At 36.6% G+C, this 17,078-nt stretch overlaps 1 long non-coding RNA gene across 1 annotated transcript; it reads right to left on the bottom strand.

Moving 5' to 3' along the window:
- Positions 1-15,893: 15,893 nt before the first annotated feature.
- LOC135962271 (uncharacterized) lies at positions 15,894-16,481 on the bottom strand. The gene is made up of 2 exons (XR_010576640.1): positions 16,391-16,481; positions 15,894-16,329 (listed from the first exon to the last, which is right to left on the bottom strand). It is a non-coding gene; the product is annotated as an uncharacterized LOC135962271 (long non-coding RNA).
- Positions 16,482-17,078: the final 597 nt, after the last annotated feature.

Below are 17,078 nucleotides of genomic sequence, written 5' to 3'. Positions count from 1 at the left end.
CATCGTTGTTTTATATACATATTTATATAGTACTTTAAAATTAAAAAAAAACAAGTAAGAAAGTATGGTCGGCCAAGCCCGACCATATAATACCCTACAACAAGTAAATGTGCAAAACATTTTAATTTTATAATATCAATAATTTATATTCGTGACTGATTTTCGGAAATGGGCCTTATATGGAAGCTATGATCAGTTATGGACCGATCACCATGAAATTAGGTCGTGTGATTTATGTCTATATGGAAGTTATTTATGTTGAATTTTGTGTATATACCAACATTTTTAAGAGATTTATGCACGTTAAACTGATTTTCGGAAGCGAGTCTATATGGGAGCTATGACTAATTATGGACCGATCGTAAAAAAATTTGGTGACATGAATTTCGTATATATAAAACTTATCTGGAGCGAAATTTGTGTATAAATTAAACATTTATGATCGATAAAGTCCAATTTCGGGAGGACATTTGTATGGGGGCTAGGTGAAATAATGGACCGATTGCGACCTGTACTTTGCGCACAAGGTTTATATGAACAGACAACCAGCCAGCCAGACGGACATCGTTTAATCGAAAGTGATTACAAGTCGATCGCTATACTTTAAGGTGGGTGTTAGATTAATATTTTTGTGAGTTACAAACATCTGCACAAACGCATTATACCCTCCCCACTATGGTGTTGGGGAGGGTATAATTTATAATTCAAACACACATGACAAATTAAATTTGAAATTTTTCGGTTATGGTTGACTAAAACTTATTATCCCAAATTTTTACAAATTCTTACAATACCATGTTAAATTTTCGTTTGTTTTACTCGATTTTATTCTATAAACAGGCTGTTATTTATAAAATTAGTATCTAAATTTAGAATTGTTTTTGGAATATTTTTGAAATATGGGCAATATGACTATTTTGAATCTATGCTATTTTTTTTATCTTTTATGTAAGAGTTATTTGTGTTAAATTTTATCACCTATGTATGTAGTGTTGGAGGGTAGAGATGGGCAAATGAAATAAAGAGCGATATATACAAACATGTTATATGAATTTTTAATTCAAAATTAAATATTTACAATATTTCTGCAACCAGTTCAATAAAAACAAAAGACACACAAAATTCAAGAAAACTAAAGTAAGAATTAAAAAAAACTTTCAGCTCGCCAATTAAATCTATAAAAAACAAATAAGAGTACTATATTCGGCCGTGCCGAATCTTAAATACCCTCCACCTAAATATGATGGTATAACAACTGAAATAATGGCCCCTGTTATGAGTTGCATTCGACAAACGATATTCGTTGGCTTTCGAATAGCGAAGTAAAACTCGTATTATAAGTTAGAATCGCTGTCGAAAATTTCGTTGTGCATCGAATTTTTCACCGAACACAATTTTGCTTTCGACACTGCAAATAAAATTAAAAATATTGTTGAAAATGTAAGTATTTGTAATTTTATTTGTTTTTGGTGGACCAAATACCACTAACTGAAATATTTTCATTAATTTTATGCAGGTCTAAGCTTGTAAGTAACGAATGTGCGCCATAATACCAAATGACAATTCGTTCGATCAGCTATTTCGACTACAGTCGAAAATCGAATTTAGTTCATAATAGGCATCAATATAACAATTGTTAGAAAGACTAGTTTACGCAGAAGATATTTTATTTCAAATGTACAAAAAATTGTATCTAATTCAGCAATTTATAATTGAAATTCCTATGGGCTGCTGCTCCTCAAGCTGCTCACTTGGGTCCATTCAAATCTGAACCCATTGTGTAGACATCAGTGTATTTACAATACTTCCGTTGCCTCCAAATTAAACCAGTCATATTCCCGGATGAAGGAGTAGATTCGTCTAAGATTCAACCTCGATAGCTCGTCCAAGCATGATAGGAATGGAAATCCGAGGATGCGTTCTCTCAGGTTTGTAAGAGCCGGACATTGGCAGAAAAGGTGATACACAGTCTCTTAATTGTACCGTAGGCCTAATCTTCTAGCATGTGCCCCGATTAAACAGTGTCCTGTAATAAAGGAGACAATTAGCCTTATTTGCACACGACGGTATTCTACAAGTAGATTCGTCCTGTTGGCATCACATACGGGCCACGTCGACCTCGCTGTAGCACAGGAAGGTTCATTAGTCCGCCTGTTTTGTGCAGTCTCATACAGTTTCTGCTGAACAGCCATCTTGCATTTAACAAGGGAAATACCATCGCCTCCTCACTCATCATCGCACCTCTTTTGGCCAGATCATCTGCTATACAATTACCCTGATTTCCATCGTGTCCAGGGACCCATATAAGCGTTATCCTAGAATGTCTTGCTATCTCATTTAGGGATACCCGGCATTCCTCGGTTAACCTAGATGTCGTAAAGACACCCGCTATTCCGTTCACGGCAGCCTTGCTACATATATCACCAGATATTCGATAATACCTCAACCAGTTGGATGCGCGTTTAATGGCAGTAATTTCTGCTGTACAGAAGTTAGGTAGCCTAAAGTAGGATTTTATCCCAAAGCTTTCAATATAGAAACCTCCATCGACCCTGTTACCCCTAGTAGAGCCATCCGTATATATTCGTATGACATCAGCAGGAGGGAACAGTTCGCGCTGCCATAAATCCCTATTCGGAATCATAATATGGAAATGCTTACCGAAAAATGGTTTTGCGATGCAGTAATTGACATTACCATGTATGAACCCATAGTAATTCAGTATCCTAGAGTGTCCAAGGTCCTTACCAGACCACGTACAACCCGCATTTAGTCTCACAGCAGAGTTGAGAGCCATTTGTATCACCATCAAGTCCACTGGTAACCAGTTTAGAATGGTAAAAAGTGCCTTAGAGGAAGTAGACCTTATAGCACCTGTAATCAGTATCGCAATAGTCCTTAGAACTCGTTCAACGGCCTTCCGTTGAGTAGCATTGTTCAAGACCTGCCACCACACCAATACTCTATAGAACAAGATGGGTTTGACGACTGCTTTGAAGATCCAATTGATACCTTTCGGCATAATGCCCCAGTTAGTACCAATTGCCTTTTTGCAGGATTAGATGGTCACGTAGGCCTTGTTAATCCTGTTCTGAATATTCATATTCCAGGACAATCTCTTATCTAGAATAATGCCAAGATACTTTGCATTATCCCTAATCTCAAGACTGATTCCATTCAGTCTAGGTGGTCTAAAGTCATCGACCTTATACCTCCTAGTGAAGAGAACCAATTCCGTTTTATGAGGGTTCACACTAAGTCCACTCGATATAATCCACTTACTTAGTGTACTTAATGGCGATTCCATACAACTAGATATTGTATCCAGAAATTTACCAGATATAAAAACTGCAACATCGTCTGCATACGCAACTGTTTTAATCCTTCTGTTGTCCATCCTGACCAACAGAGTATTCATAGCCAGGTTCCACAGAAGTGGAGATAATACACCACCCTGTGGGGTTCCACGATTGGCCACTTTTGAAACACTTGTACCACGTAGGGTAGCACATATGACTCTATAGCCGAGTATCTTTCCGACTAACCGACGTACACAAATATCAATCCCCAGTTCTTCCATCGCAGATAGGATGGCGTCGGGTCTGACATTGTTAAAAGCTCCTTCAATATCAAGGAAAGCAACAAGTGAATACTCCTTATGTGATAGCAACTCTTCAATGAAGCCAACTAGCGAGTGTAGAGCTGTTTCCACAGATCTGCCCTTAGTGTAGGCATGTTGGGATTTACAGATACATCAATCACCCTTTCTAGGGTTTTCAGCAAAAAGGATGCGAGACTAATTGGTCTGTAGTCCTTTGGTTTAGTATGAGTCGCCTTACCTCCTTTAGGAATGAAGACTACTCTACTCCTCGTCCACCACGTAGGAATATAGGTCCATCTGATACACGTTGTGTATATGTTAATGAGCCATGGTACAACTATTTCTTCATTCTTCTGAAGATCAGCAGGAATAATGCCATCCGGCCCAGGGGATTTAAATGGGTCGAAGCTCTTGATTCCCGACTGAATTCTTTCTCTGTTCACCGGAACAGAGTTTTCACACGGAGCAACAGAATCAGCAGCCCCATTCACAGTTTCAACATCGACTGGGAGGCAGCCCGGGAAATGAGTGTCCAGTAGGACCTCAAGTGTTTCCTTACTATTCAGAGTCCATCTACCATCTACAGGGTTTCTGAATATAGCTTGGTACAACCGGAGAGGTTGATAAAATTTTACGTAATCGGTTAGTCTCAGAGGATCCTTCAACGCCGCTACAGAAGTCCATCCAGGCTTTCCTTTTCGCATTCCTCGTAAGGTTCTTGAAGTGATTCAATGAAGACTTGTATGCCGGCCAGTTACCCAACCTCTTAGCCTCGTTGAACAGTTTACGACACGCCCTTCTGGCGTGTGCTATTTCAGGATTCCACCATGGAGGCTTGTTCTTAACTCTGCAGATGGTCGGCCTACAGGCCAAGTTAGCAGCCGATTGAAACGCTTCTGTGAGTGTCTAGACTGCTACCTCAATATTTTCCCTATTCTCAATAGAGGGCGCGTTTGGTAAAGACCGAGAGAGTGCGTCACATTGCATCTCCCAATTGGTCTTCCTCCTATTGGTGATCGGAGAAGGAGCAGTCACTAGCGACGGCCTAATTAGTAATCATGCTGTGATGCTCAGCACTCACAAGTGTTAAGTCTAGAATCTCACTTCTGTTTGAGACAATCAAGGTATGTTCTGAACCTCTATTTACTACTTCCAAACTACTATTAAGAATGATGCTAAAAAGACTCTCACCTCTTGTATTGGTGTCACTGCTACCCCATATGATGTGGTGCGAGTTAGCGTCAGCACAGATAACCAAAAGTATCTTGGACCCATTCGCCTTTTTAACAGCACTGCGGACAGCATCATTTGGCGGATGCTGCCATGATCGTGCGCCATATAGCTGGAAATCAGCCACAACAAACTGCCTTCATTGGTTTCCCATGAGACTGCTACTGTATCTTCATTGCTGTAATCAGACAGAATGAAGATATTCAAAGAGCTTTTAGCCAGTATACATGATCTAATTTTACCTGCGCCTTTAGCGTAGTGGAGCTTATAGCCCTTCAGACATAGTCCACAGATACGATCCTGATGGATCCAAGACGCACAGTGGGAGAAAACCCTAATTTAGTGGAATTAAATTCGTATCTTCTAAACGCTTGGCCAAATTAATTTCATTTATATGGAAATATTGCAGGCAAGGGGGTAAGCTAATAAAGTAATGCAAAATGAGTACTGCTACTTCCGTAGAATCAGCGGGAGAGGCTGCTAAACTACACTACCTCGGAAGAAATTCTATACTATTTTCAATTCTAAGAAATTATTTTAATATATCTTTCAAAAAATATAAATTTTATAAGTAATTTTATTTATAGCAAGTAACTATTTAAATCTATAGATTTTGGACATTACCCTATTGCCGGCATAGGTAGAAATATTCATATAAAATTAAACTTTTTTTAGTTTTATTAATAAGTTTATTTTTAAAAACGAATAATAATTATATTGTGCAACAACCAAAATTGGAATGGAGAAAACCGGGAAATATGTCATCAAAAATCTGGAGTATGATGAATCACTAGGAAGTAATGGATCCAACAAAAGTTGCTTAACATCTCTCGATAACGGTTCCACTTTTTTATAGCTTGCAGATGAAGTTCTGGACAATGTGGATATAACACAGCGTTAAAACAAATATATTAATATTGACATAAAACGCTTTGCAAATGTTATATTTTTAATCTAAATAAAGCACTACCATATTTAAAAGGACTCATAATTTTATGTCAAATTTGGTATATGGGCATTTGTTCTTAGCAACTTGTAAGTAGTTAATATGTGTGTATAATGTGTATAGTGTAATTACATAAATTTAATTTTTATATAATGTAATTACCAATAGCACTTCTTATATACAATCTTAAAAAATAAGGAACAAATTTAGTACGAGATTTTACATCGTCACAACGCTAATAATTTCTTAAAAAAATTATATAAATTCACCTCGCACTTTTTCGCAGCTGAATTTTTCACCATATGTAGTATATAATATAGCCTTGATATTGGTAAAAAAAATTAGGACAGCATCTCACAACATTAGTAACTGGCAACCTTCCGAAAATTCAAAAAGTAAAAAAAAATCTATTAGAATATGGCTATTGAACAGCGGAAAATATATTTTTATTTTTCTGATTTACCAAGCCTCATATTCCATCTACATAAAAAAAAGTAAAAATATAACTTAAAGAAAACCTGGTACTATCCTGCTTAATAACAACTTTGAAAACAATTCTTCATAAAAAAAAATTTCTGAAAAATTTTTTACATTTAAATAGTTGCCAATACCAAACCACTGAAGTTATTAATAAATATTAAATATTTTTAAGTACAGCAACAACTATAGATTGAAACTACATAACAATAAATCAAATATGCCAAAGTTTTTTTTTTATTTTGAGCCACTAAATTGTTGATTTCTCCCACAGTGCGACGATCGCCTTTCTGGAAGATCCCTCAGCATCAGTAACCTTGACAACTTTCCAGTCGTTAGTTAGAAGCTATGGGTTACAGCACTGGAGGATCTCCAAGATCTCCTCCGGGCTAGATGGCTCAGCTGGTATTTCAGCTATGGATCTAGGCTTTCGGGGTATCTCACTCACCGATACCACCTCAAGTCTAGATCCCGGCCATACTTCGCCCAACGATGCGACGGCAGTCTTGAGTAGCAACGCTGAGCGTTCATCCACACAAGACATGAGTTTGACGTGACCCTGGTACCAACCAGAATCATCGCATTGAGGAGGAGTTCCTGGGTTCTCTTTGAGAACTTTCCAAAACACCCGTACCTGTTTTTGCTTCACCATATCCCAATTTGATTGAGATATGGATCCGTCATTGACACTTCGATCTATAACCGCCCTAACGAGGTTGTCTTTGACAATCTCGCTAAAGGACTTAGCTAGAGATCGTTGTGCCGCTTTAGGCCTTTTCGGGCCCTGTTGCTGGCACTGTCGCATCCTCCTCTGAACGTTGCCGTTTAGGCACCGCTGATGACTCATAAGAAGGAGGGGCGGTCTTGAGACCAGCAATGTGAGCTTTCGCCCAAGAGAGTGAAGCCTGTTGCTCCTATGTAAGGTCCTCGGCTTTTTTAGAGCCGAGAGCCTCAATGAAGCGAATGGCGGAACGCCCTTCTGGCAGGATTTTTATGCCTGAGACTACTATCAGAGCCGGAGTTGCAGGGGGTGGTGCGGCTTCAGGGCAGGAGGATTCCATCACAGACCCTGATCGCACAAATGGCATATGGGAAGCGACTGAGAGGAGCGCCTTAGTCGCTTCCCCCACAGAGGAATCAGAGACATGGGTTTTAACCGCCTTGATGGTTAGGGCTTTAGCAGCTTTGGAGGTACTTGGAGAGAAATCCAGGGGTACCTCGCCGCTTATGACACTACCACCAATTGCTTTTTGTTTTTTACATTCAGCCAACCTGGGTGTACCAGATTGACCTCCTGCGACACCAGTAGCATGCAGACTAGTCTGGCCCGGTGTTATCACCTGACTAGCCTGGGTCACAGTAGATTATGAAGAACCCGACCAGGTACATGGGGCATGATGTTGATTAACTGCCGCCCCATTAGGAATAACAGACGCAGACCATCAGCCGCCCAATATGGGAAACAGACGCTGATGGATTTCGGACGTACAATTTAAGAGCCCTTTCGGACCAGCCGGACAATAACCAACAAAGCCACCCCTCTCAGTGAGGGGAACATGGCTTGTTGGAACATCTGATAGCCGCCCAAAAGAGAACCGACGCTATCAGACAGAGGGGGAGGGTAGTTCTTAGCATCATGCTCACCGCGTGCCCTTCTGGAATGGAAGACCCTACCGGAGACAGCCAACTCAAGTTAAACTGTCCCCTCCAGCATGACCAACACAGATCATCGCATTTAAGTCTCTACATCGCGTCAAGCTGACTACCCGTCGTAGAGGTATTAGAACTTATGAAATTTAACAATAGTTAATACGTTAGGATCAACATTTTTCCTTTTTAACCTCAAGTGAAGAAACAGAGTATAAAAAAGGGTATACAAATATATTTAGACAAATTTCAAAAATTTAGGTTGTGGGACTTATATGGGAGCTGTGACCTATTATGAGTCGATTGTCATAAAATATTTTAACGTGTTTTTTATGTATTTATATGGGAGCTGTTGCCAAATATGGACCGATATTCACAAAATTCAGTAGTATAATTTTAAAAATTACTGATCTGTGTACTATTTTGGTTCAATATATGGAAGCTATGACCTATTATTGGCCTAAGTATTTGAGTGCTATTTTTGTACAATTTCATATAAACAACGCCATTAACAAGAGTGGACCTTATATGGGAGCTATGACGAATTATGGACCAATATTTAAAAAATCTTGTAGTACGATTCTTGGATACAAATTACTGATCGGTGTAAAATTTTGGTTCAGTACAGATTATTTTGGATATTTGTTCAGGTTAATGAGTTTTCCGGAAGTGGTTCTTATATGGAGGCTATGACCACTTATGGTCCTATCATATATTGAATAGGTTAGGTGACGTGACGTGGTTTGCTCGCAATTTAGCGGGTTTACTCGGAGGCCGTGTGGCCCATTGTGGTTCCCTTAGAAATACTATTCCCTTATGCTGAAAATTCGTACATAAAGTGAGAATAGTTTCCCTCCCTAATTTCGTTGACTATGTGATTCCTGTGGTCCCCGTGGGAACTAACCGGTACTTCTAATAAATCTGATCGTATTTACTAGTGACACATCTCTGAGACAGTCCAGATCATGGAAAAGAGCTCTACCAAGATGTAGTAGTATATGCTCTTGTAAGGCTGGGCATTCACATAGAAGGTGCTGTACCGATTCCCCCTCCTCTTCATCTAAACAACTTCTACAATAGCTATAACTTGGGTAACCCATAAGTTCCGGCATATCGAGCCCTTAGCGCCAAATTATCGTAAGCGACAAAACACAAATTTTACAGGAGAAGGTTTTTTCGATTATTATGGAATTTATACATAGAATTAAAAATGTTATGATGTTATGTTATGACGTTCAAGCCATTTGTCTATTTTTCAAAAATATTTATAACTTTTGACAATTCAAAATTCATGGAATACTTTATTGAAAAATATGACAAAAAAATGTTTTTTATTGAATTTTTGCATAGATAAAAATTTTTCGAATTGAAATGAAATTGTTATTTATGAATAGTTTTTAATGAAATTTCACAGTCATGTAAAATTTTCTATTCAAAATGGAAAAATAAAAACGAATTTTGAAATTTATTATCAGCAATCCCGCAATTCCTAAAAAAGTGTTGAAAAATGCCAAAAATGGATATTTTTAGTTTTTTGGCTATAATCACCCCTATTCTGCATTTCGATTCGATCGTAATTTTATCCGTTTGGCAACTTTGGTATTCTATGTTCCGTTCCGTTTCATTTCAAATTTTTCTTTTCGATTTTACGTATTCTGCATTTCGATCGTAGTTACGTTTTTCTAGGTTGGTTTTTGTATGACTGAATGCAACTAATTTTGGTTTGGTTTTAACAAAAAGTGAAATTTTAAAAAATGTAAGTATAAAATGCTATATATATTTTGTTAATTATAAATTTTATTTGTTTTAAATAAATTTTAAAGTTTTATTTAATTTATTGCAGGTCAAAAAGTACAACACCAGAGCAGTATGAAAACCTGGCAAATTTAATGTCAACGAAAGATGACACTGCTTGTGGATTCCATAGACGTCCCAAAGAAGAAGTGCAGGCATTCTGGGAAGAAGTTGCCACCACACTAAACGCACTAGGGCCACCAACAAAAATTCCACTGCATGGAAAAAAGTATGACATTTTAATAATTTGTTGCATATGTACAATATAAAAATTATTTTTTAAGGTGTGGATAGACTGGAAATGCTACATCAAACGGAAGCTCACAACAAATAAAAACGAAATGATGAGTACCGGGGGAGGCTGCTATCGCTTACAACGCATTAGCCTCCTTGAGGAAAAAGTTATTCAGCTGACAGGTCTACAAACTAATACAAGTGGAATTAGAGGTATTGTGGATTTTGATGCGGCCAGTGATAACCATGACGATACGCAACCCTCCGAAATGGATATATCTGCACGTTCCGAAGACCCCGCCGATATACCTAGCACTTCAAGGAGACGTCAGCAGCAGAGTCCAATAGAAACCACTTCGTCCTTGCTTAAAGAGCAAACAACTGCCCAAAAAGAATTTTATAATGAAGTAAAGAAATTTAATGAAAACATTTTAAATAGACATGATGAAATGACAACCCATTTAAGGCGCATCAATCGATCACTGGAAAAAATTACTGACATTACAGCAAAGCAAATTGAAGAACAGCGGCGGCACATTATGTTAAAAGAGGAGCTGATAAAGAAAAAAATTTAAATCAAGCTAAAAATTTTAGAACTTGAGCACCCATCGATTGATTTGGATTCTGATTAGTGGATTGAATGTTATTGTACTGTGGTATTTTATGTAAAAGTAGAGTAAGTTTTATTTATATTTGTATCTTTATGTTAATTACCTGAATATGCCTTATTTTTATATTAAACGTTGACACAATATTTATAATTATTAAAAAACTGTTATTTTTATTAATTTAATGAGTAATATTTTGTAAACGTTAAAAAGACGTAAGTATGTCATTTCGAATACTACGTGCTATAGAAGCATAACCTGAGTCGATGCTTTCGTCTTCTCCATCTTCTTGAGGAATTTCAAAATCCGATTCATGCGTGTTCACATCTTCTACCCGGTAGTATATACAAATGTTGTGGAGGTGTAATGAAGTTCGCGAGCACCTAACAAACAACGAAATCGGTTCTTTAAAACTCCAATCGTCCTTTCCACGATGTTTCTCGTCTTTGAATGACGTATGTTGTAGTTACTTTCCTGGGTGCCTTCAGTTGTAGATCGATATGGAGTCATTCCAGGGGATATCCCGCATCACCTTTTAAAAAAAGAAAAATTACTATCTCAAAATTACGTACATAGTATTACGCAAAAAATACCCAATAGCCAAGTGTTTCTTTCTCCCCTCTGAAATTTTCGTTCCAATTGCAACCTTGCTTTACTTAAACTCCATATATGCGCATCGTGGTTGCATCCAGGACATCTTGCGTCAATGCATTTTATGCGCATTTTGTTGTCGCACACCTAAAAATATAAATCAAAATCCCTTGCTCTGCAATTGTTAAAAATAAATGCTCACCACCATGGCATTGATGCTAAAAAATCCTTTTCGGTTATAATAAAGAAATGTATCTTCGGATGGTTTTATTATTATACCCTTCAGCTTCGTGAGAAGGGTATATATAAGTTTGTCATTCCGTTTGTAATTTCTACATTTTTCATTTCCGACCCTATAAAGTATATATATTCTGGATCCTTATAGATAGCGGAGTCGATTAAGCCATGTCCGTCTGTCTGTCTGTCTGTTGAAATCAATTTTCTGAAGGCCCCAGATATTTCCGGGATCCAAATCTTCAACAATTCTGTCAGACATACTTTCGAGAATTTTGCTATTTAAAATCAGCAAAATCCGTCCATAAATAACGGAGATATGAGCAAAAATCCGAGACAACCTCTGAAAATGTCATCAAAAAACACAATGTATTGCATGCTTTGACAAAAAAGCAACAAAACGTATGGTTGTTGCTTTGGCGTTGTTGTTGTTTTTTATACAACTAAACGTTTGATTGGTTGTGTGTTGGTTTTTTTGACAAAAAAACAACAAAACGTATGTTTGGATGTGCAAGCTTTGCGTATTTTGTTTTTTTTTGTGTTTTGTTTCTTTTGGCGTTGTTGTTGTTTTTTATACAACTAAACTTTTGTTTGGTTGTGTGTTGGTTTTTTTGACAAAAAATCAACAAATCGTATGTTTGAATGTGCATGCTTTGCGTATTTTGTTTTTCTTTTGTGTTTTGTTTCTTTTGGCGTTGTTGTTGTTTTTTATACAATTAAACGTATGTTTGGATGTGTGTTGGTTTCATTGCCTTGCGTATTTTGTTTTTTCTTTTGGTGTTCTGTTTCGTTTGGCGTTGTTGTTGTTTTTTGTGTTCTTGATAAATTTAGGATGCTGTAAGCTGAAAGTGGGCAATGTACATATACATACCTATATACTAATTATAAAAAATAATAATGCATCCACAACAAAGGTGAAGGGTATATAAGATTCGGCATAGCCGAATATAGCACTCTTACTTGTTTTTATATGTGTTCCGTCAACACACATACTGACACCTGGAAAGCCGGCCTTCGCATAAAACTCTTGCTTTGCTTGCGTCTTTTCCTCATCAGTCTGTTCAAATTTTATCCACTGAGAACAAAGCTTTGACTGCATAATGCTAAGGAAAGAAGATAGGGACTTTGACACTGTGGATTGAGCCATTCCAACAGTACAATCTGTACCAACTCCGTGTTGGTAGCTTCCTTCAGCGAAGAATCTCAAAGCAGCTACAACTCTGTTAAGCGGTGTTAAAGATGTTAATGACCGCGCATCTTCTATAAAAGTGTCTAATACATACTTAAACGCGTCTTTATTTAGCCGAACGTTTTTTTTGAATCTATAAGAGTTAAATAATTATTATTAAAACGAATAGGTATCTTACAATTGATCACTCATCTCGAATGGATTGCAACTGTCTCTCAATGTCCGCTGTTCAAGTCTTAAATCTTTATTTCGGAGCACGTTGTTCTCCTCTTCCAACAACACCGCTGCTGCTATGGATTCCATTTCTTCTGAAAATTAAAACAAAAACTTTAATTTTCTTTTATATATACACACAAAAAAAAGACTGTAATGCCAAGAAAATTTGATTTTGATTCAAATAGAATTTACATTCGGATTGTGCCCAACAACATTTTGCATTTGTACCAACAAGTCTGTTTCTTTTGTCCCAAAGTGTAAATTCATTGTAGAGGCAAAATTAAAAATGTTGCCTAAAATGTCATATTTGTTGCCCCAACGGTTCAGTTGCTGTTGTCGCAACTGCAACAATTGTTGCCTCAACAGTTCAATATACTTTTGCCCCAATTGCAAAAATAGTTGCCCCAATTGCAAAAATTGTTGCCTCAACGCGTCAAGATGACTACCCGTCGTAGAGGTATTAGAACTTATGAAATTTAACAATTTATATACTTAATATTTAGTTAATACGTTAGGATCAACATTTTTCCTTTTTAACCTCAAGTGAAGAAACAGAGTATAAAAAAGGGTATACAAATATATTTAGACAAATTTCAAAATTTTAGGTTGTGGGACTTATATGGGAGCTGTGACCTATTATGAGTCGATTGTCATAAAATATTTTAACGTGTTTTTTATGTATTTATATGGGAGCTGTTGCCAAATATGGACCGATATTCACAAAATTCAGTAGTATAATTTTAAAAATTACTGATCTGTGTACTATTTTGGTTCAATATATGGAAGCTATGACCTATTATTGGCCTAAGTATTTGAGTGCTATTTTTGTACAATTTCATATAAACAACGCCATTAACAAGAGTGGACCTTATATGGGAGCTATGACGAATTATGGACCAATATTTAAAAAATCTTGTAGTACGATTCTTGGATACAAATTACTGATCGGTGTAAAATTTTGGTTCAGTACAGATTATTTTGGATATTTGTTCAGGTTAATGAGTTTTCCGGAAGTGGTTCTTATATGGAGGCTATGACCACTTATGGTCCTATCATATATTGAATAGGTTAGGTGACGTGACGTATTTTGCTCGCAATTTAGCGGGTTTACTCGGAGGCCGTGTGGCCCATTGTGGTTCCCTTAGAAATACTATTCCCTTATGCTGAAAATTCGTACATAAAGTGAGAATAGTTTCCCTCCCTAATTTCGTTGACTATGTGATTCCTGTGGTCCCCGTGGGAACTAACCGGTACTTCTAATAAATCTGATCGTATTTACTAGTGACACATCTCTGAGACAGTCCAGATCATGGAAAAGAGCTCTACCAAGATGTAGTAGTATATGCTCTTGTAAGGCTGGGCATTCACATAGAAGGTGCTGTACCGATTCCCCCTCCTCTTCATCTAAACAACTTCTACAATAGCTATAACTTGGGTAACCCATAAGTTCCGGCATATCGAGCCCTTAGCGCCAAATTATCGTAAGCGACAAAACACAAATTTTACAGGAGAAGGTTTTTTCGATTATTATGGAATTTATACATAGAATTAAAAATATTATGATGTTATGTTATGACGTTCAAGCCATTTGTCTATTTTTCAAAAATATTTATAACTTTTGACAATTCAAAATTCATGGAATACTTTATTGAAAAATATGACAAAAAAATGTTTTTTATTGAATTTTTGCATAGATAAAAATTTTTCGAATTGAAATGAAATTGTTATTTATGAATAGTTTTTAATGAAATTTCACAGTCATGTAAAATTTTCTATTCAAAATGGAAAAATAAAAACGAATTTTGAAATTTATTATCAGCAATCCCGCAATTCCTAAAAAAGTGTTGAAAAATGCCAAAAATGGAAATTTTTAGTTTTTTGGCTATAATCACCCCTATTCTGCATTTCGATTCGATCGTAATTTTATCCGTTTGGCAACTTTGGTATTCTACGTTCCGTTCCGTTTCATTTCAAATTTTTCTTTTCGATTTTACGTATTCTGCATTTCGATCGTAGTTACGTTTTTCTAGGTTGGTTTTTGTATGACTGAATGCAACTAATTTTGGTTTGGTTTTAACAAAAAGTGAAATTTTAAAAAATGTAAGTATAAAATGCTATATATATTTTGTTAATTATAAATTTTATTTGTTTTAAATAAATTTTAAAGTTTTATTTAATTTATTGCAGGTCAAAAAGTACAACACCAGAGAAGTATGAAAACCTGGCAAATTTAATGTCAACGAAAGATGACACTGCTTGTGGATTCCATAGACGCCCCAAAGAAGAAGTGCAGGCATTCTGGGAAGAAGTTGCCACCACACTAAACGCACTAGGGCCACCAACAAAAATTCCACTGCATGGAAAAAAGTATGACATTTTAATAATTTGTTGCATATGTACAATATAAAAATTATTTTTTAAGGTGTGGATAGACTGGAAATGCTACATCAAACGGAAGCTCACAACAAATAAAAACGAAATGATGAGTACCGGGGGAGGCTGCTATCGCTTACAACGCATTAGCCTCCTTGAGGAAAAAGTTATTCAGCTGACAGGTCTACAAACTAATACAAGTGGAATTAGAGGTATTGTGGATTTTGATGCGGCCAGTGATAACCATGACGATACGCAACCCTCCGAAATGGATATATCTGCACGTTCCGAAGACCCCGCCGATATACCTAGCACTTCAAGGAGACGTCAGCAGCAGAGTCCAATAGAAACCACTTCGTCCTTGCTTAAAGAGCAAACAACTGCCCAAAAAGAATTTTATAATGAAGTAAAGAAATTTAATGAAAACATTTTAAATAGACATGATGAAATGACAACCCATTTAAGGCGCATCAATCGATCACTGGAAAAAATTACTGACATTACAGCAAAGCAAATTGAAGAACAGCGGCGGCACATTATGTTAAAAGAGGAGCTGCTAAAGAAAAAAATTGAAATCAAGCTAAAAATGTTAAAACTTGAGCACCCATCGATTGATTTGGATTCTGATTAGTGGATTGAATGTTATTGTACTGTGGTATTTTATGTAAAAGTAGAGTAAGTTTTATTTATATTTGTATCTTTATGTTAATTACCTGAATATGCCTTATTTTTATATTAAACGTTGACACAATATTTATAATTATTAAAAAACTGTTATTTTTATTAATTTAATGAGTAATATTTTGTAAACGTTAAAAAGACGTAAGTATGTCATTTCGAATACTACGTGCTATAGAAGCATAACCTGAGTCGATGCTTTCGTCTTCTCCATCTTCTTGAGGAATTTCAAAATCCGATTCATGCGTGTTCACATCTTCTACCCGGTAGTATATACAAATGTTGTGGAGGGCACAAACAACATTTATAATTTGACCAGCTTTTTGCGGGGTGTAATGAAGTTCGCGAGCACCTAACAAACAACGAAATCGGTTCTTTAAAACTCCAATCGTCCTTTCCACGATGTTTCTCGTCTTTGAATGACGTATGTTGTAGTTACTTTCCTGGGTGCCTTCAGTTGTAGATCGATATGGAGTCATTAGCCAGGGTTCCAGGGGATATCCCTCATCACCTTTTAAAAAAAGAAAAATTACTATCTCAAAATTACATACATAGTATTACGCAAAAAATACCCAATAGCCAAGTGTTTCTTTCTCCCCTCTGAAATGTTCGTTCCAATTGCAACCTTGCTTTACTTAAACTCCATATATGCGCATCGTGGTTGCATCCAGGACATCTTGCGTCAATGCATTTTATGCGCATTTTGTTGTCGCACTCCTAAAAATATAAATCAAAATCCCTTGCTCTGCAATTGTTAAAAATAAATGCTCACCGCCATGGCATTGATGCTAAAAAATCCTTTTCGGTTATAATAAAGAAATGTATCTTCGGATGGTTTTATTATTATACCCTTCAGCTTCGTGAGAAGGGTATATATAAGTTTGTCATTCCGTTTGTAATTTCTACATTTTTCATTTCCGACCCTATAAAGTATATATATTCTGGATCCGGAGTCGATTAAGCCATGTCCGTCTGTCTGTCTGTCTGTTGAAATCAATTTTCTGAAGGCCCCAGATATTTCCGGGATCCAAATCTTCAACAATTCTGTCAGACATACTTTCGAGAATTTTGCTATTTAAAATCAGCAAAATCCGTCCATAAATAACGGAGATATGAGCAAAAATCCGAGACAACCTCTGAAAATGTCATCAAAAAACACAATGTATTGCATGCTTTGACAAAAAAGCAACAAAACGTATGGTTGTTGCTTTGGCGTTGTTGTTGTTTTTTATACAACTAAACGTTTGATTGGTTGTGTGT

The sequence above is a fragment of the Calliphora vicina genome, chromosome 5, assembly GCF_958450345.1.
Source record: "Calliphora vicina chromosome 5, idCalVici1.1, whole genome shotgun sequence".
Classification (NCBI taxonomy): domain Eukaryota; kingdom Metazoa; phylum Arthropoda; class Insecta; order Diptera; family Calliphoridae; genus Calliphora; species Calliphora vicina.
This window is presented reverse-complemented; position numbering and strand designations above follow the sequence as displayed.